This window comes from Leucoraja erinacea, chromosome 1 (genome assembly GCF_028641065.1).
Source record: "Leucoraja erinacea ecotype New England chromosome 1, Leri_hhj_1, whole genome shotgun sequence".
NCBI lineage: Eukaryota > Metazoa > Chordata > Chondrichthyes > Rajiformes > Rajidae > Leucoraja > Leucoraja erinaceus.
Window position 1 is genome coordinate 113249470 of NC_073377.1, and position 17905 is coordinate 113267374.

At 44.4% G+C, this 17905-nt stretch overlaps 1 protein-coding gene across 2 annotated transcripts in view; it reads right to left on the reverse strand.

Moving 5' to 3' along the window:
- ccser1 (coiled-coil serine-rich protein 1) overlaps positions 1–17905 on the reverse strand; it is a 1187217-nt gene that overhangs the window by 204614 nt on the left and 964698 nt on the right. The window lies entirely within an intron of this gene.

Consider the following 17905-nt stretch of genomic DNA (forward strand, 5'->3'; position numbering starts at 1 on the left):
AATGTCTTCCTCAAATTTGGAGACCAAGATTGCACACAATACTCCAGATGTGGTCTCACTAGGGCCCTGTACAACTGCAGAAGGACCTATTTGCTTCTATACTCAACTCCTCTTGTTATGAAGGCCAACATGCCATTAGCTTTCTTCTCTGCCTGCTGTACCTACTTGCTTACTTTCATACAGACAGCACCCATACTACACCCAGTCATCACCCATAGTTAGGATCGATCCCATCTCCGGCACTGTAAGGTAGCAACTCTATTGCTCTGCCAGTGTGATGCCGAGTGGGGCTGGGGCTAAAGGAGTTTGACATGGTAGATGGGAAGGGACGGTCACAGACATGGAGTTGGCTATTCAGGACAGAATGGAACAAAACTTTGTCCCCCAGCGGACTTATTTTCTAACTGTGCTTTTGCACTAATGTCTTATTTTTATTTTAACAGTCTATTTTGTAACTGTCGTTTGGAAATGTTTTGCATTATTTATGTTTTTGTGTGTTGCCTGAGTCTATGTTCCTGTGATGCTGCTGCAAGCACGATTCTCATTATAAAGATAGACACAAAGTGCAGGAGTAACTCAATGGGTCATGCAGCATCTCTGGAGAAAAAGAATGGGTGACATTTCGGGTTGGGACCCTTCTTCAGATTGGAGACTGGACCCTTCTGAAGAAGAAAATGAAGAAGGGTCCTGACCCGAAACGTTACCCATCTTGTTCTCTGGAGATGCTGTATGACCCGCTGAGTTACTACAGCAACTTTGGTGTAAAAGGGCCCGGTAAGAAGGACCAGGTGGTCTTATCTTCTGCGCCCTTGACGTAGGCTGCAGGAGGTGCCCTCAGGGAGCAAGGGCTGAAGAGGGCCGGGCATGGAGAAGGATATCGATACACAGGATTACCGGGTGGAGGTTACGGCTGCAACGGGCCTTTGTGACAGCAGCTGCAACTGGGACTGTTATATGGCACTAAAATAGCGACTCTTGCATATGGACTCAGTGGGCTGCTCTGTGCATTCTGTACTAAACGGGGGATTGTGCTAATGTACGGGGATAGACTTGCTGACCTGTATGCAAAAAACGTATTTCACTGTGTTGAAAGGAACTGCAGATATTAGTATATACTGAAGATAGACATAAAGTGCTGGAGTAACTCAGCATGTCAGGCAGCATCTCTGGTGAAAACAAATGAGTGACGTTTTGTGTTGACTCATTGTATTTCACTATACCTGGTATATGTGACAATAAAGAAACCTCCCCCCTCCCCCCTCGACTCCATTCAAGGACCCAAGCAGTTGTTCCAGGTGCGACAGAGGTTCACCTGCACCTCCTCCAACCTCATCTATTGCATCCGCTGCTCTAGATGTCAGCTGCTCTATATCGGTGAGACCAAGCGTAGGCTTGGTGATCGTTTCGCCGAACCCCTTCGCTCGGTTCGCATTAACCAACCTGACCTCCCGGTGGCTCAGCACTTCAACTCCCCCTCCCACTCTGAATCCAACCTCTCTGTCCTGGGCCTCCTCCATGGCCAGAGTGAGCACCACCAGGAAATTGGAGAAACAGCACCTCATATTCCGCTTGGACAGTCTGCATCCTAGAGGTATAAACATTGAATCCTCCCAGTTCCGGTAGCCCTTGCTGTCTCCTCACCCTCTCAGCTTTCCCTCAGCCCTCGGGCTCCTCCTCTTCCTTTTTCCTTTCTTCTCCCCGCCACCCCCCCCACCCTCCATCAGTCTGAAGAAGGGTTTTGGCTCGAAACTTTGCCTATTTCCTTCGCTCCATAGAAGCTGCTGCACCCGCTGAGTTTCTCCAGCATTTTTGTCTACCAAAGACTCCATTAAACCAGCCTCTGCAATTCCTTGTTTTTTCCTTCTTCGATTCTCTTTGTACCTGCACCTCACCATACTACAAATGACAATAAACTCAACTTGACACTGCATAGTGAATCTTTGAAATTGTCTAACATGGAGAGAATGGCTCTGACATTGATACATAGATACAGAGTAAACACTGTAGGTGCAGGAGTAGGCTATTTGACCCTTTGAGCCAGCTCCGCCATCAATGTGATCAGGGAGAGGGGGGGGGGGGGGGGGGGGGAAGGGAAGGGGAGAGAGAGAAGAGAGAGAGAGAAGAGAGAGAGAGGAGAGAGAGAGGGGAGAGGGAGAGAGGGAGAGAGAGAGAGAGAGAGAGAGGGGAGAGAGGGAGAGAGAGAGAGAGAGAGAGAGAGAGAGAGAGAGAGAGAGAGAGGAGGAGAGAGAGAGAGGGAGAGAGAGAGAGAGAGAGGAGAGAGAGAGGGGAAGAGAGAGAGGGAGAGAGAGAGAGGTAGAGAGAGAGAGAGGGAGGGAGAGAGGGAGGGAGAGAGAGGGGGAGGGAGAGAGAGAGGGGAGAGAGAGGTGGAGAGAGAGAGAGAGAGAGAGAGAGAGAGAGAGAGAGAGGGGGAGAGAGGGTGAGAGAGAGAGAGGGGAGAGAGACGAGGGGAGAGAGGGGGAGACGGGAGCGTGGTGTTCATTTTCCCACACATGCCATAGGTGACTGGGCAATCTGAACCCAAACACCAAGTTGAAAGCGGCCGAAGGTGTGCATTGCTCGTGACAGCCCCCACTCTCCCACATTGTCCCAAACCTCCACGGGCTGCGGGTCGGGTGGAGCGGAGGTTTGGGACAATGTTCATGCCTTCACAGTGATGTGATGGACGCGGGGGTCTGGACCAATCGCTGACAAGTCCCGCCCCCCGGCAACGTCAAGTCCGTTATTGGACTTTTCTGTTGAGCGGCAGTCGGTCCTTTGGCCTGTAGGCGACGCCGCCTTTCGGGTAGGTGGCGTTTCGACAGAGCGGCCATTCGGTAAGTTTGCTTTTAGGTGACGCAGCTTTTCGGTTCCTTGGCGTTTAGGCGTCCCGCCCTTTCGGTTAGTTTGCATTTAGGCGTCCCATCCTTTCGGTTAGTAGGCGTTCGTCTTCGGACTCTTTCGGTTTATTGTTGTTTCGGCCTCGTTTCCATTCCGTTCTTTGGCTTCGACTTCTTTGCTACGGCCTCTCGTCCTTCGGCGCCACGTCCGCACACGTCTCGGTACATGTGACAATAAACTAAACTAAACTAAAACCAAGCTTGAGCATCTTGGTTGGCATGAGGTAGTTGGGCTAAAAGACTTGTTTCTGTGTTGCATGATTCTTGGGAAGTGATATTGTTTGTGGAAAAATATACATTTTATCACAAGGTCTACAGTGAACTGCAGTTTTGAGCCTTAAAATATAAATAAGATGTCGAGATCTGGAAACAATATACAACCCTTGGGGCTGCAAACATTGTAAAATTATCCTGGAGATTCCAGTTAAATATTTACCTCCTGCGTACTATCAATAGTGTCTTGGGAAACAGACTTAGGGCATTAATAAGCATGGCAGTCTCTCGCCTTTTTATTTCAAACTTCCTTCCATTAAAAATTGACGTAGGAAATATGGGGATAAAACACATCTTTTCACTGCTATCGATCAAGCCTTGCGACCTCTGTCCAAATGGAGCACAATATTATACTACAAAACACAAGATTAAAACACAAACACAAAACTAAAACCCAAAGAATAGTGGATGTATGGAACGAGCTGCCTGAGGAGGTAGTTGACGCATGTGCTACAGCAATGTTTGAAACATTTGGACAGGTGCATTAATAGATTAGGTTTAGAGGGATATGGCCAAATGCAGGCAGGTAGAACTAGTGTAAATAGAGCAATGTGATCGGCTGGGGCAATTTGAGCCAAAGGGCCTGTTTACACACTATTACTCTATGAAAAGAGCTGGAAGTCTGAAGAAGGGTTCCAGCCTGAAACATCACAAATCCATGTTCTCCTGGGATGCTGCCTGACATGCTGAGTTACTCTGGGGTTTTCTGTCTATCTCAGGAATAAACCAGCATCTGCAGTTCATTGATGTTATTTATTGGATGTCACTTCTCTTCCCTCATTATTTGACAACTGTTTGTCTCCTTTTCACCTTTAGACTTTATCACTTACTCCACCCATCTGCCAATCAAACCCCTCTCACCAGTATCCTCCCATCACTTACCAGGCTTTGCCCTGATCCCACCTCTCATTTCCACCTTTCTCTCCCCTATGGTAACTATTCCAAAGAAGTGTCTGACCTGAAATGTCACCTGTCCATCCCCTCCCAGGTGCTGGCTGTCCCAGTGAGTTACTCCAGCACTCTGAGGTTTGCTCATGTTTCCAGCATCTGAAGTTCCTTGTGTCTGGAACCTGTTCATAGGTGAATCTCCAAGGAATATCTGCCTATAGAGAGGCACCGTAACCATAACCACACCGGCAGTCTGCTTCCATCATCCCTTTAATACTGAACCCTATTTCAATGTTCCCTCAGTTGGGTTCGGCACCCATCTCTCCCCACCAGGTCCACAGTTCTCCGTATTGTTTCTCTTGTTTCTCACACCTTCCTTCACCAACAATGGACCTACCGAGCAACGCCAGTCATTGCTGGCCCAGATGGGTCCTGGTCTCTTCCCACCTCCAGCTATACACCTTCTCACTCCTTTCTTTCTGTCTGAAGAAGAGTCCTGATTCGAAACGTCACCCATCCTTTTTCTCCAAAGACGCTGCCTGACCCGCTGAGTTACTCCAACACTGTGGGTCCATTTCGTCACCCTCCACAGGTTTGCAAGAGGAATCCAGCTTCACCTTTTCAAGCCTGGCGCAGCAGCAGAGTTGCTGCCATATACCCCTGTCCCACTTAGGAAACCTGAACGGAAACCTCTGGAGACTTTGCGCCCCACCCAAGGTTTCCGTGCGATTCCCGGAGGTTGCAGGTGGTTGCCGGAGATTGCAGTTAGTGGAAGCAGGTAGGGAGACTGACAAAAACCTCCGGGAACCGCACGGAAACCCTGGGTGGGGCGCAAAGTCTCCAGAGGTTTCCGTTCAGATTTCCTAAGTGGGACAGGGGCATTACAGTGCCAGAGACCCAGGTTCAACCCTGACTATGAGGGATGCATGTACGGAGTTTGTACGTTCTCCCTGTGAACGCATGGGTTTTCTCTGGGTGCTCCGGTTTCCTCACACATTCCAAAGACGTACAGTTGTAGGTTAATTGGCTTTGGTAAAGATTGTGAATTGTCCCTAGTGTGTAGGATTGTGCTAGTGTACGGGGATGGCTAGTCGGCACGGACATATTTCCGCGGTGTACCTTTAAACTAAACTAAACTTTTCACACCAACCATCATCTCTCAATTCAATTAAGAAAGACTTGTTGACTCCTCCAAAATCATTCAGAATCTTTCGCACAGCATTCAGCCTCTCTGCCGAATTTTCTGCCCAATTTCACCCACTTTATTTTGGTTACTCTTCGTGACAACATCAGTCTTCAATGCTAACACTTGGCTTGTCATTTAGGGAGATAGTGTCATAGAGTCATACAACATGGAAAGATGCCCTTCTGCCCATCTTGCCCATGCCAACCAAGGTGTTCCATCTACACTAGTCCCAGCTGACCTTCTTTGGCTTATATCTCCTCAAAATCATTCCTATCCATTTGATTCAAGTTGCTTTCAATTTTTTTTATGTTTAATTAGGCGCTATTTAAAGTAATTCCAACTGTGATAGCGGGGGTAGATATTTAAATGATAAGAAGGGATCAAGATTGCTGCCAAGTCACGCCTAATTAAACAAATTGAAAGTAACTTGAATCAAATGGATAGGAATAGTTTTGATATCCCTAACAGCCCATCCCTCAGGTCAACATCTGAACCCAGGCACGTCATGGACCCAGAGGCCCAATTACACGTATTCTGATGAATTTATTTTGACCATTGGAAGCTGGCAAGACTTTAGTCAGAGCAAGGTTCGTAAAAATGAGTGCTTTGGGTCTGAAAACTCACTGAAAAAGAGCCCAAGTCAAAACATCACCTGTCCATCTTCTCCAGGGATGCTGCCTGACCTGCTAGGTTACTCCAGTACTTTTGTAAACCAGCTTCTGCAGTCTTGTTGCTACGTCCTTGGACCTTTTGTGTTCCACCCTACCCTCTGGTCCACCCACTGATGAAGGCAGTTCCAAGGATGATGGTGTGGAACACCCATGGTACTGGCATGTTTATGAGAATGATTGCGTTAACATATGACGGCACTGGGCCTGTACTCATTGTAGTTTAGAAGGATGAGGGGGTGACCCCATTGAAACTTATCGAATAATGAAAGGCCTGGATAGAGTGGATGTGGAGAGGATATTTCCACTAGTGGGAGAGGCAGGCATAGCCTCAGGATAAAAGTATCCCGGGAGCGGGAAATGGATAGATGTTTATATCTAGTAACTGAATTTTGTACTTAGCTACAATTAGGTAACTAACAAATTATATGCTTTAATTTCAGGTCATCCAAGCAAGATTTGTTTCAGAATGCTTCAATCTATAATAACTGAAAATTTCATTCAGTTCTTTTAATTTTTAAGAAAGTTATGGGCTTTTGACTGTCCACGATCACAGCTTTTGTGTTAAGTCAATGGAAAAGCAATAGGGAACATTGTGCTAATTTCCGAGTATGAAAATGGCCATAACCTTTTTAATACTGAAGATATGAAAGTGAATTAGGTGTCAAATCAAACTTCTTTTTATGCTTAATCTGATGGGATAAATTGCAGACTTGATTTTAAAATCTCAAAATTTTGTAACATTGGCACTAGGGAGAATAGGGAGAATTGAATGGCAGAGTAACCTAGAAGGGCCGAACGGCCTACTTCTGCTCCTATGACATGCACATCACCAAAAGATCAAGCATTGATATGTTATGGTGCTGAACATAAGATTGATTGAAATGATTGCAAGATCCAGCATAGAAACAGACCAGTTCACATTAGTTCCATGTTATTCCATTTTGGCATCCACACCCTACTCCTTAGGGACAATTTTACAGAGGCCAATTAACCTACAAACTTGCACGTTTTTGGGATGTGGAAGGAAACCGGACCGCCCGGAGGAAGCTCATGCAGTCACAGATAGAACGTGCAAACTCCACACAGACAGCACTCGAGGTCCAGATCAAATCCATGTCTCTAGTGATCTGAGGCACTGGCTGTACCAGCTGCACCACTGTGCCACCCTGACACAAAAATAGAAAAAAAAAGTAGAATTGCTATCCCAATCAGAAAGATCACGTCCCTCTATATCCCTTTATTCCCTCATATTCCTTTACTTTCTTAATATCCAAAGCAATCAATGTGTGGTTTTGAATATATTCAGTGACAGAGCCTGAACAGCCCTCTGGGCTAGAGAATTCCAAAGATTTGCAACCCTCTGCGTGTAAAAATGTTTCCTTGCGCCCTGCTTTTCAGGAAACCGGATGCTATTTTGTGTCTGCCTTAACCTTTCACTAATGAAGTAAAGCCGGCAGAATACAGATGGTTTGGACATTAGCCAAAAGCACCATCGTAGCAAAAGAGTTAACAAGAAGGTGATGCGGTTGCATCCTGATACCAGAGCAGACTGCATCAGAAAATCACTGACGGGGGATTTTAGCCACAAGTCACGTCCAGTAACTTGATTCAAAGCAACAAGCTGTGTATATCATTTGAGAACAAAGGGATTCTCTTCCCTTATTCTCAGAGAATAACAGGCCGTAAAACACACATACTTAGGATGGAACCCGGGTGTCTGGCGCTGTCAGGCAGTAGCTCTTCCAGCCTTGACATTTCCCACTGATAGATACTCTGATAATTTACCCTGTATATGCCTCGCATAACTTTGCACACTTCCTTCAGGTGTCCCCTCAACCTCCGATTCTCCAGAGAAAACAATCCAAGTCTAATAAACCTCTCCTTACACAACTGATGCCCCCAAATCCAGGCATCATTCTTGTAAACCAGGCGGGGTTGTCTCGAAGGGATGAGTTGCCTATTCCTGTACCTATTTTGTCTTTGTTTCTGAACCTCGTGCACTCTCTTCAAAGCCTTCACTCCCCTCCTGTAATGGAGGGATCAGAACAGACACATAATACTCCAAATGCAGCCTGGCCAAAGTCTTATAGAGCTGCATCATGACTTTCTGACTCTTATACTCAGTGCCCTGAGCAATGAAAGTGAGCATACCGTATGCCTTATATCAGGGAGGTATGGACCTGGACCTGGACCCCAAAATCCCTCTTTACGTTATATTTTCATAAATTCATGTTCATCGGTTATATGAGCAGAATTAGATCATTTAGTCTATCACATCTACTCCACCTCGCAATCATTGCTGATTTACATTTCCCTCTCAACCTCATTCTCCTGCCTTCTCCCCATAACCCCTGACACTCGTATTAATCAAGAATTTGTTCATTTCCTCCTTAAAAATCTCCACTGGTTTCACAATGACAGCCATCTGTGGCAATGAATGCCATAGATTCACCACCCTTGGATTATAGAAATTCCTCCTCATCTCCCCTTTAAAGGCATGCCCTTTTATTCCAAGGCTAATGGCCTCTGGTCCTGGGTACGGTGGAAAGTTTTCCTTTTCATGCCATCTAGTCAGATCTGAGAATTCTAAACATAAATACAATCACGTCAAACTCCAATATAATAGGTAGAGCAAAGGGGGAGAAACAGAGTGCAGAGTTCCCAGGAGAATAAAGCACACAAGACAGGAATACATTGGCATCTGAGCCTTCATCTGTTTAAACCACACAGCAGATTTTCCACTAAATGTAAATAGATTTTGGACATAATTGCTATTTGGAGGAGTATTATTTGCATTAATTTAGATTTCTTGTGTCACGATAGTGAAAGCATTTCAAAAATATTTTACATTGCAAAGACACTTTGGGCATTCTGAAATGACAAAGAATATTTTAACGGAAGTTTTTATTTCTCAAAATATGTTCACCTTCCCTTCTTCCTTTAGGACTGTTTGTCAAACCTGGAAAGCACATACCTCCAGAGTAAGGAACAACTTCTTCCCCAGTATTGTCAGTGCTGAACAATATTCCTATAAGCTCGGGTGTAGTCCCGATCTTCCAATCTACCTCATTGTAAACATTGCATTTTTTTGTCTGGAACTGTAATGCATTGTGTATTCTACATCCAGTATTTTTCTCTTTGCATTATCTATTGTACTTCCATGTGGCTCGATTTGTGGCCATGTACATGATTTGTATCCATGCATAGCATGATCTGATTTAATCGGGTAGAAATCAAAGAAAATGTTTTCACTGTTCCTCAGTACATGTGATAATAATAAAGCGATCCAAACCAACCCCTGAGGCTGAGCTTTTCAGTCACATGCTAATGTTCCTTTACAAGACACAGGGGCGGAGGTGGCACAGTGGTGCAGCAGCAGAGTTGCTGCTTAGAGCGCCAGAGAACCGGGTTTGATCCTGATTATGGGTGCTGTCTAGATGGACTTTGTATATTTTCCCCATGACCACGAAGGTTTTCTCTTGGTGCTCTGGTTTCATCCTATCTTCCAAAGATGTACAGGTTTGTAGGTTAATTGACTTCGGTAAAATTTGGATATTGTCCCTCATGTGCACGATAGTGTTAGTGTGTGGGGATCACTGGTCAGCCCAGACTTGGTGACTAAAGGGCCTGTTTTCATGCTGTATTTCTAAACTAAACTAAACTAAAAAGGTCATTGCCAATTTCTGTCTGCTTGTGATACGTGTTTTTCCCGACATCAATGCAAACTGCTATCCTGAAGATGCAAACACAGAGATGAGAATGGCTGGAGGTATTAAGCCGTTTGTAAGTTTGGTTATTATTAAAAATTCTGACTGCAACCATAACTGATTTGCAGTTAGTTACTCTGAATCAATTACACAGTCATATTTGCCAGCATAAAGAGCAAGGCACAGGCTTATTTATCAGAATGATATCGCAATATCGATGTTGCACAAATACAAATAATGTTAGAATCTACAACACCAATATTACTTTAATTAACACCCAATTGTAAATGCAGAAAGATGAATTATTACATAATTAAGGATGAGATAAACGTTTGCAAACATTAATACTTTATTAAAGCATTTGTACATGCCTACACAAAGTAATTTGCAATCTGTGGCATTTGATCAGGTATCATGGGTTATGGGGAGAAGGCAGGAAATGGGGTTGAAAGGGAAAGATAGATCAGGCATGATTGAATGAGGGAATAGACTCGATGAGCCCAATGGTCTAATTCTGTTCCTATGACATATAAACTCTGAACTACCAACTGCTTGGGTTGCACTTTAACTTTTTGTTTTTGCACGGTATTGTTTTTTTATTTACTGAACTTTTGTTTAATATAATATCTATTGTGCATTGTGTTTATAACCTGCTGTGCTGCCGCAAGCACAAATTTTATTGTTCCTTTCTGGTTCATTATGACAATAAAATATCCATAACCTATGACCGGAGACAGCACCAGGGATCTGGATTAAACAGGGATCGACTGGGCAGTTCAGTTTAGAGATACAGCGTGGAAATAGGCCCTTTGGCTCCTCTGCTCCGCACCGATCAGTGATCACCCCATGCACTAGTATTATCCTACACACGAGGGATAATTTATAATTTTTACCAAAGCCAATTAACTCGGAAACCTGCACGTCTTTGGCGTGTGGGAGGAAACCCTGGAGAAAACTCATGAAGTCATAGTGAGAACGTGCAAACTCCGTACAAACTCCCACCTGTTGTCAATATCGAACTCATGACTCTGAATGGAGGATTGGACTGGATGAGCCAAATGGCCTAATTCTGCTCCTATGTTTGATGAATATTAACCCAAATCAAATTCCACCGATACTCCCACGGGCTGCTGTCGTCACTCATCGAATTACATTCTCGCTTAGAAGCCACAAAATAATGCAGTACGTGAGGATCATGCTCGGAGTTTATAAGGTCATATGTCATAGGAACAGAATTAGACCATTGGGCTCATCAAGTGTACTCCCTCATTCAATCATGTCTGATCTTTGCTTTCCTGACGAAATAAATCGAGGCCTTTTAAGAGCTCATTTGAAAAGCATTATGTTGGATGGGTTGGTGGCAAAGGCAACAGATGTCGACGCTTTAAGTAACAGCCTCCGAGGATTTAGCATTGCCTTCTGTATTTATTCATTCATGTCAAGATATGAGTTGGTGAGCCTCACTGTGTGTGCTATTGCATTAATTTGAAGGAGATCTAACCATGATGATGATGATTATACTTTATTGTCACTTGTAGCTGAGTACAGTGAGATTCTTTGTATTTGCACACAAAGTACACAAGAGTGTAACCATAAAGGTGCCGACAAAATTACAAAATGTACTCATCCCTTCCTTCCCTCCCCACGCTGGGTCCCCCATAGTTCTCGGCGGCTCCCCCACGCCGGATCCCCATTTGCTTTGTCGCTGGGACAGTCCCATCAACAGTTGGGCAGTTGTCACCAAATACCATTACAGTATAACAGCAAGTCATACATTTTTTTTCATAATAACAATCACTTTTCGCCTCAATACAAACAGACTGAGATGAGATTGCCATTAATTGAGCAGAATCTCAGGAAAATGTATTGCCTGCAAATGTGTCCAATCCTAAAGGGAAATTTCTATCTCCATCTGGTTATTGCAGTAGAATTGTTCTGTTATGTTTACAAAGTCATGAGCTCGCTGCCTGATGCTTAATCATAACTTCATTCATTTTCAGGTAAATGGACTGGATTCAGGGCATCAGGGGAAGGCATAATTGGTGAGGTTTCATTGTGGGACGGCGGAGGAGAGTTAGCAGCTTCAGATTACTCGGTATTAAGATCTTGGATAACTTGTCCTGGGCAAAGAGATGTAATTTCGAAAAAATTGTACCAGCGCCTCGAGTTATTTGTAAGACTTTACACTTTAGACTACAGTGTGGAAACAGGTCCTTCAGCGCACCGAGTCCACGCCAGCAATCGCCCCAGACACTGGCGCTATCCTAAATACTAGGGACAATTCACAGTTTTACAGAAGCTAATTAACCTACAAACCTGCACGTCTTTGGAGTGTGGGAGGAAACCGGAGCACATGGAGAAGACCCACGTGGTCGCAGAGAGAACGTACGAATTCCATACCGACAGGACCCATAGTCAGAATTGAACCCGCAGAAAGACAGCAATTCTACCGCTGCACCACTGTGCAGCCCACAATTTAAAGAGATTGGGGATGTCACTGATTATTATAACAGACTTCTTCAGATGTAGGATACAAAGTATCTTAACTGGTTGAAACAAAACTAGGATATGGCAATTCCAATGCTCAGGAATGCAGGAGGCTACAAAGACTATGGGAATTCATCCCAGACAATAACAGGAACAGCCTCCCCACTATCAACCGCATTAATACGAGGTGCTGCCTCAAGAAGACAGTATCTATCAACAAGGATCTCCACCATTGGGCCATGCCCATTTCTCATTGCTACGGTCGGGCAGTAGGAAGCCTGAAGTCCCACACCACCAGGTTCACACTAATTTCCTACAGCCATCAGTTTCTTGCACCCACCTGCACAACTCTGATCTTGCTCTGGAAACGGAACACAAGTGATTTCTGTAACTTCATCCCCTTGCATCCCCTTTCTCTCCGTCCCTCCTCCACCCTAGTCATCGTACTACTTTCACTGTCATCCTGCTGAGTTTCACCTTCCCCACAATGAACTATGGACCATTGTAGGCTCCGATCCTTTCCTTGATCATCGTTGCTGGCATTGATTTGTCCTTTTGCATATCTTTCATTCATTTGTTCTCTGTACCTTTTTATATCTCTCGTTTCCCTCTTCCCTGACTCAGTCTGAAGAAGGATCTCGACCCGAAACGTCACCTACTGCATATCACTTTGAGTGTATCTTTGGTATCAATCAGCATCTATAAAATTCCTTCCCACACAATCCGTAAAAGCACATTGAAATTGGCGATTAACAGCCATTACAGACTGGGTCAGGCTTCACAGTAACCACAATAATCTTGATTTAAAAAAAAGAGATTTAGGGACATTATCATTCTCCTTTGGAATATGATTTCAGTTTAGTTTTGTTTAGAAATACAGCTTGAAAACAGGCCCTTCAGCCCACACAAGCGTGCTAACCAGCATTCACCCATACACCAGTACCATCCTACACAAGAGGGACTATTTACAGAGGCCAATTAACCTACAAACCTGCACGTCTTTGGAATTTGGGAGGAATCTGGAGCACCTGGAGAAAACCCACGCAGGTCACGGGGTGAACATACCAACTGCGTGCAGACAGCACCCATTGTCAGGATCAAACCTGGGTCTTGGGTGCTGTAAGGCAGCAGCTCGACATATGCACCACCCTGCTGCCCTCTGCCACCCTTACTTTTCTGGAATACTAGACAAATCATTTAGGGTATCATTCTGCATTTGTGACAAGCAGAAGAGATAATGGTGAACCAAAAAGAACACTTGTATTGCTCATCTCCTTTAAACTTACCTCGATGATCCAATTGAACATGTGCTTGGACTTTCAAAAGCCTTTGATAGGTTGCCACACCAGAGATGATCAAACAAAACTGCAGTCTTCAATTGTGCATTTACTATACTGGAATGAAGTGATGATTGGGAAATAAACAGAAACAGTAACGGAGGGATCAGTACTGGGTGGATCAGTACTGGATCAGTACGGAGGGATCAGTACTGGAGGGCTCAGTACTGGAAGGGATCAGTACTGGACCCAACTCAGCAGGACAGGCAACATCTCTGGGGAACATAGATAGCTAATTGAAGAAGCATTCCCAGCCAGGACCGTATTTGCGTATAAGCTTGAGAAGCTTAAGCTTAGGGCCTCGAGATCTAGAGGGGCCTCGTAGAGCCGGATTTACCACTAGGCCTCATAGGCTAAAGCCTAAGGCCTTGAAATCTAGGCCGGCTCCGGCCAAGGCAGGACACCTGCAGTTCAACTCTGGGTGGGCCCCCCTCTCTATCTCTCTCTCTCTCTCTGTCTGTCAATCTCCGTCTCCGCCCGCCATCCGTATCCGTGTCCAGGCCGCCGGGTCTCCGCTCTCTGCTCGCTCCTCATCCGCCTTGCACATGCGCACCGCTACGGCATGCACATGCGCACTGCTACAGCAAGCCACATAACCTTCAATGTCACGGTGAGAAGACTACAAGAGGGCTTTGTCAAAAAATATTGTAGATGTAAAATGTGATGCTAAGCTATATTTAATATAGACATCATCTTTCTATTGAGGCAGGGTGCCTGCATTGTTATTGATCACAAGCCAGTTTCTGCATAGCTGCATGGTGTAGGCATGTGCCCATGTTGGCGTGATTGCAATGAGGCCGATATCCAAAACCAATGCAGAACCTGCAACCCCATGTGCCCCCAACAGGAAGCATTTTATCAGGATGCATCACAGCATGGTTTTGGAACAGCTCCATCCAAGACCACAAAAAACTGCAGAGAATTGGAGACGAAGCCCAGACCATCAAACAAACCAACCTCACTTCCACTGACTCCATCTACACTTCACGCTGCCTCAGCAAGGCCACCAACATAATCAAGGATATGTCTCACCCCGGTCTGTCCCTCCTCTGACCTCGCCCTTCAGGAAAGAGGTTCAGAAAACGCATACCTCCAGATTCAGGGACAGGCTCTTCCCAAATGTCATCCTAGAGAGCAGTCCCGAGCTACTATCTGTCTCATTGAAGACCTTTAAACTATCTTTAATCAGACTTAATTGGACTTTTTCTTGCACAGACGTTAAACCCTTTATCCTGTGTCTGTATGCTGTGGATGGGTTGATTATAATCATGTTTTGTCTTTTCGCTATCTGGTCATTATCACTGTTACTTGATATCAAATTGACCTCCGCTTAGTGTCCTGGAGTCATAGAGTCATACAGTGTGGAAAAATGCCCTTCAGCCCAACTTGTCTACACCAATCAACATGGCCCATCTGCACTAGTCCCACCTGCCTGCATTTGGCCCATATCCTACTAAACCTATCCTATCTATGTACTTGTCAAATTGTTTCTTAAACGCTGTGATAATCCCTGCCTCAAATTCCTCCACCGGCAGCTTGTTCCATACACCCACCATCGTTTGTGTGAAAACATTACCCCTCAGATTCCTATTAAATCTTTGCCACTTCACCTTAAACCTATGGGAACTGGTTCTTGATTCCCCTATTCTGGGCAAGAGGCTTTGTGCACCTGCCCAATCTGTTCCTCTCATGACTTTATACACCTCTGTAAGATCACCCCTCATTCTCCTGTGCTCCAAGGAATAGAGTCCCAGCCTGCTTAACCACTCCCTCTAGCTCAGTTCCTCGAGTCCTTGTTCTGAAAACCCACTATGATTACATGATGAAAACGTACCACTCACTGCAAGGCACTTGAGTATTTCCTGAGCCTCCCAATGGTCTTGGGGATTGATTTTAGCTCTCGGGGTGAGAAGCTTTGTTATTTTAGTATTTAGTACTGAGAACAAACCTGCAATTATGCTGCAATTAAATATGCATAAAAAGCAAAGCAGGTTTATTACTGTGATATTTAAATGTAAATTAGGAAAGTAAATATCAAGAATGAATTTTCTGTTACTCATTTCCCCCTGTTATTTTCTTTCCTGTGAACCATCATTTAGTTTACTTGACACTAACCTATTTGTCATTCATTCATTGACAAAAATATATATATTTTTCTTTTTTCCCTTGTTGTTTCTGGAATTGAGCAGAACATTAGTGGGTTTTGGAGCAGAATTAGGCCATTCAACCCATCGAGTTTACTCCGCCATTCAATCATGGCTGAATTATCTTTCCCTCTCAAACACCATTCTCCTGCCTTCTCCACATTACCCCTGACACCCATACAAAACAAGACCCTGTCACCTCCGCCTTAAAAATATCCATAAATTTGGCCGCAACAGCCGCAGAATCTCTGGAGAACATGGATAGGTGATGCATTGGGTCGGGACCCTTCTTCAGACTAATGGTAGAGGGAGGAAGAAAGCTGGGAGAGAGGTGAGGCAGACAGGATATAGCTGTTAATAGGTGGACACAGGTGAGGGATTTTATTTGCCAGGGGAGAGGGAACCGAGAGATACGAAAAGGTACATACAACAAATGAATGAAAGATATGCAAAAAGACAGATCAAAGCCAGCAACGATGATGAAGGAAAGGTGGGTCAGGCAGCATCTCAGGAGAACAAGGATGGTTGATGTTTCGGGTCGGAATCCTTCTTGAGACCAGTTTTATGAATTAATGGATCAGTTGAATGAACATTTGTGTTTTGCAACTGAAAATACAACATATTTTGCATATCATGAATAAAAATCTGAACTAAAAATTAAAATATTGAAACATTCAAGCACTAAACGTCTCCAATTTACCATGTCTTTATACTTTTATGCAGTGCTGTTCTGTGCAGCATTAGATGTTAACATATGACACAGTAGAGAGTCGTTAAGCCACTCAGCATATGTGCCTTCTATGTGCTGATTTCTCCGAAATTGGCTCAGGCCTCACAAAGGAATTGGCTTTAATTGGAAGACATGAGCAATGTAATTCAATGCAGGGCCAAAAATGTTGGCTATTAATATTTCTGGAGGGAAATAACTAGGTCTTAATTGGAAGGACTTTGGCACAGACTTGATGGTAAATCTTAGCTCTTGTGTACAACAGAGTCTAATCTATAGACACATCGGTCTCTGTAATAAATCTTAAGCAAACACATTTAACATGGATAGAAGGTAATGGCTCCAGGCCATTTGAAAAAAAACTTACCACTTAAAGACCCATTATATTCAATGCACAAAATTATTTCAAATTATTCATAAATATACTTAATCTTTTCATATTATGAAATAAATTATTTACAGCACACCTAAATAAATACAAAATATTAGATTTATCTTGTACAACAGTTTATTTTCGAAAAAAACAGCATGGAAACAGGGCGTTCGGCCCACTGAGTCCACACTGACCATCAATCACCGATTCACAGTACTTCTACCTTATCCCACTTGTTAATCCACTCCCGACACATTCGGGGCAATTGACAGGGCCTGAAGTGGGTAAGAATAGGATGTGTGTAAAAGCAATGGTTGCTTGATGGTAACAAACCCAGCAAGACCATTGGGCCTGTTTTGGTGATGTAGATCCCCCTGGTTCTAATGTTCTAAATCTATAAGTCCAGTCAATCACATTTAGTGGACCTATAGTTCCAGGAAATATTGGGATCTCCTCTCATGTGCAGTCCAGGTAGACATCTGAAATTCTCCCTCTCCAAAACCAAAGCAATTTGTTCCGAGGTGCAGTGCCAACAAATAGTCACTGGTCACTGATGAGACATCAGCACAGCCAACACACCACAGACTAGGGGCAGCACAGTGGTGCAGCTGTAGAGTTGCTGCCCTATAGCACCAGAGACCCAAGGTTTGATCCTGGCTATTGTTGCTGTCTGCACAGAGTTTGTACATTCTCCTTCTGACCACGTGGGGTTTCTCTGGGTGTTCCCGTTTCCTCCCACACTCTAAAGACATACAGGTTTGTAGGTTAGGGGGTTGGTATAATTGTAAATTGTCCCTAGTGTGCGTAGAATAGCGTTAAAATGTGGGGATCGCTGATCGGTGTTGGCTCGGTGGGCCGAAGGGTCTGTGCTCGCGGTGTACTGTATCTCTAAACTAAACTAAACACTGTCCCACTCACCTTCAAGCTAAGCTCTACACTCCTTGCTATTTGGCCAGAGTGGTGTGGGCTTCTGATGATGCTGACTGCTTTTTCAGGCAGTGCCTCCTCTAGATCCCTTCAATGGTGGGGAGGTCAGTACCTGTGATGGACCATGAGGAACCACACCTCAAGCTGGTACAGATGAAGGGGACTGACAATTACGGTCCATTTACTTTTCTATGGTGTTTATAGAACTGTGCACTAACTAGAGTGGTTTCTGGCTGAGCAATTTAAAGAGAACATTTGGCATCAAAAACTTGATGGAGCCCAAAATAA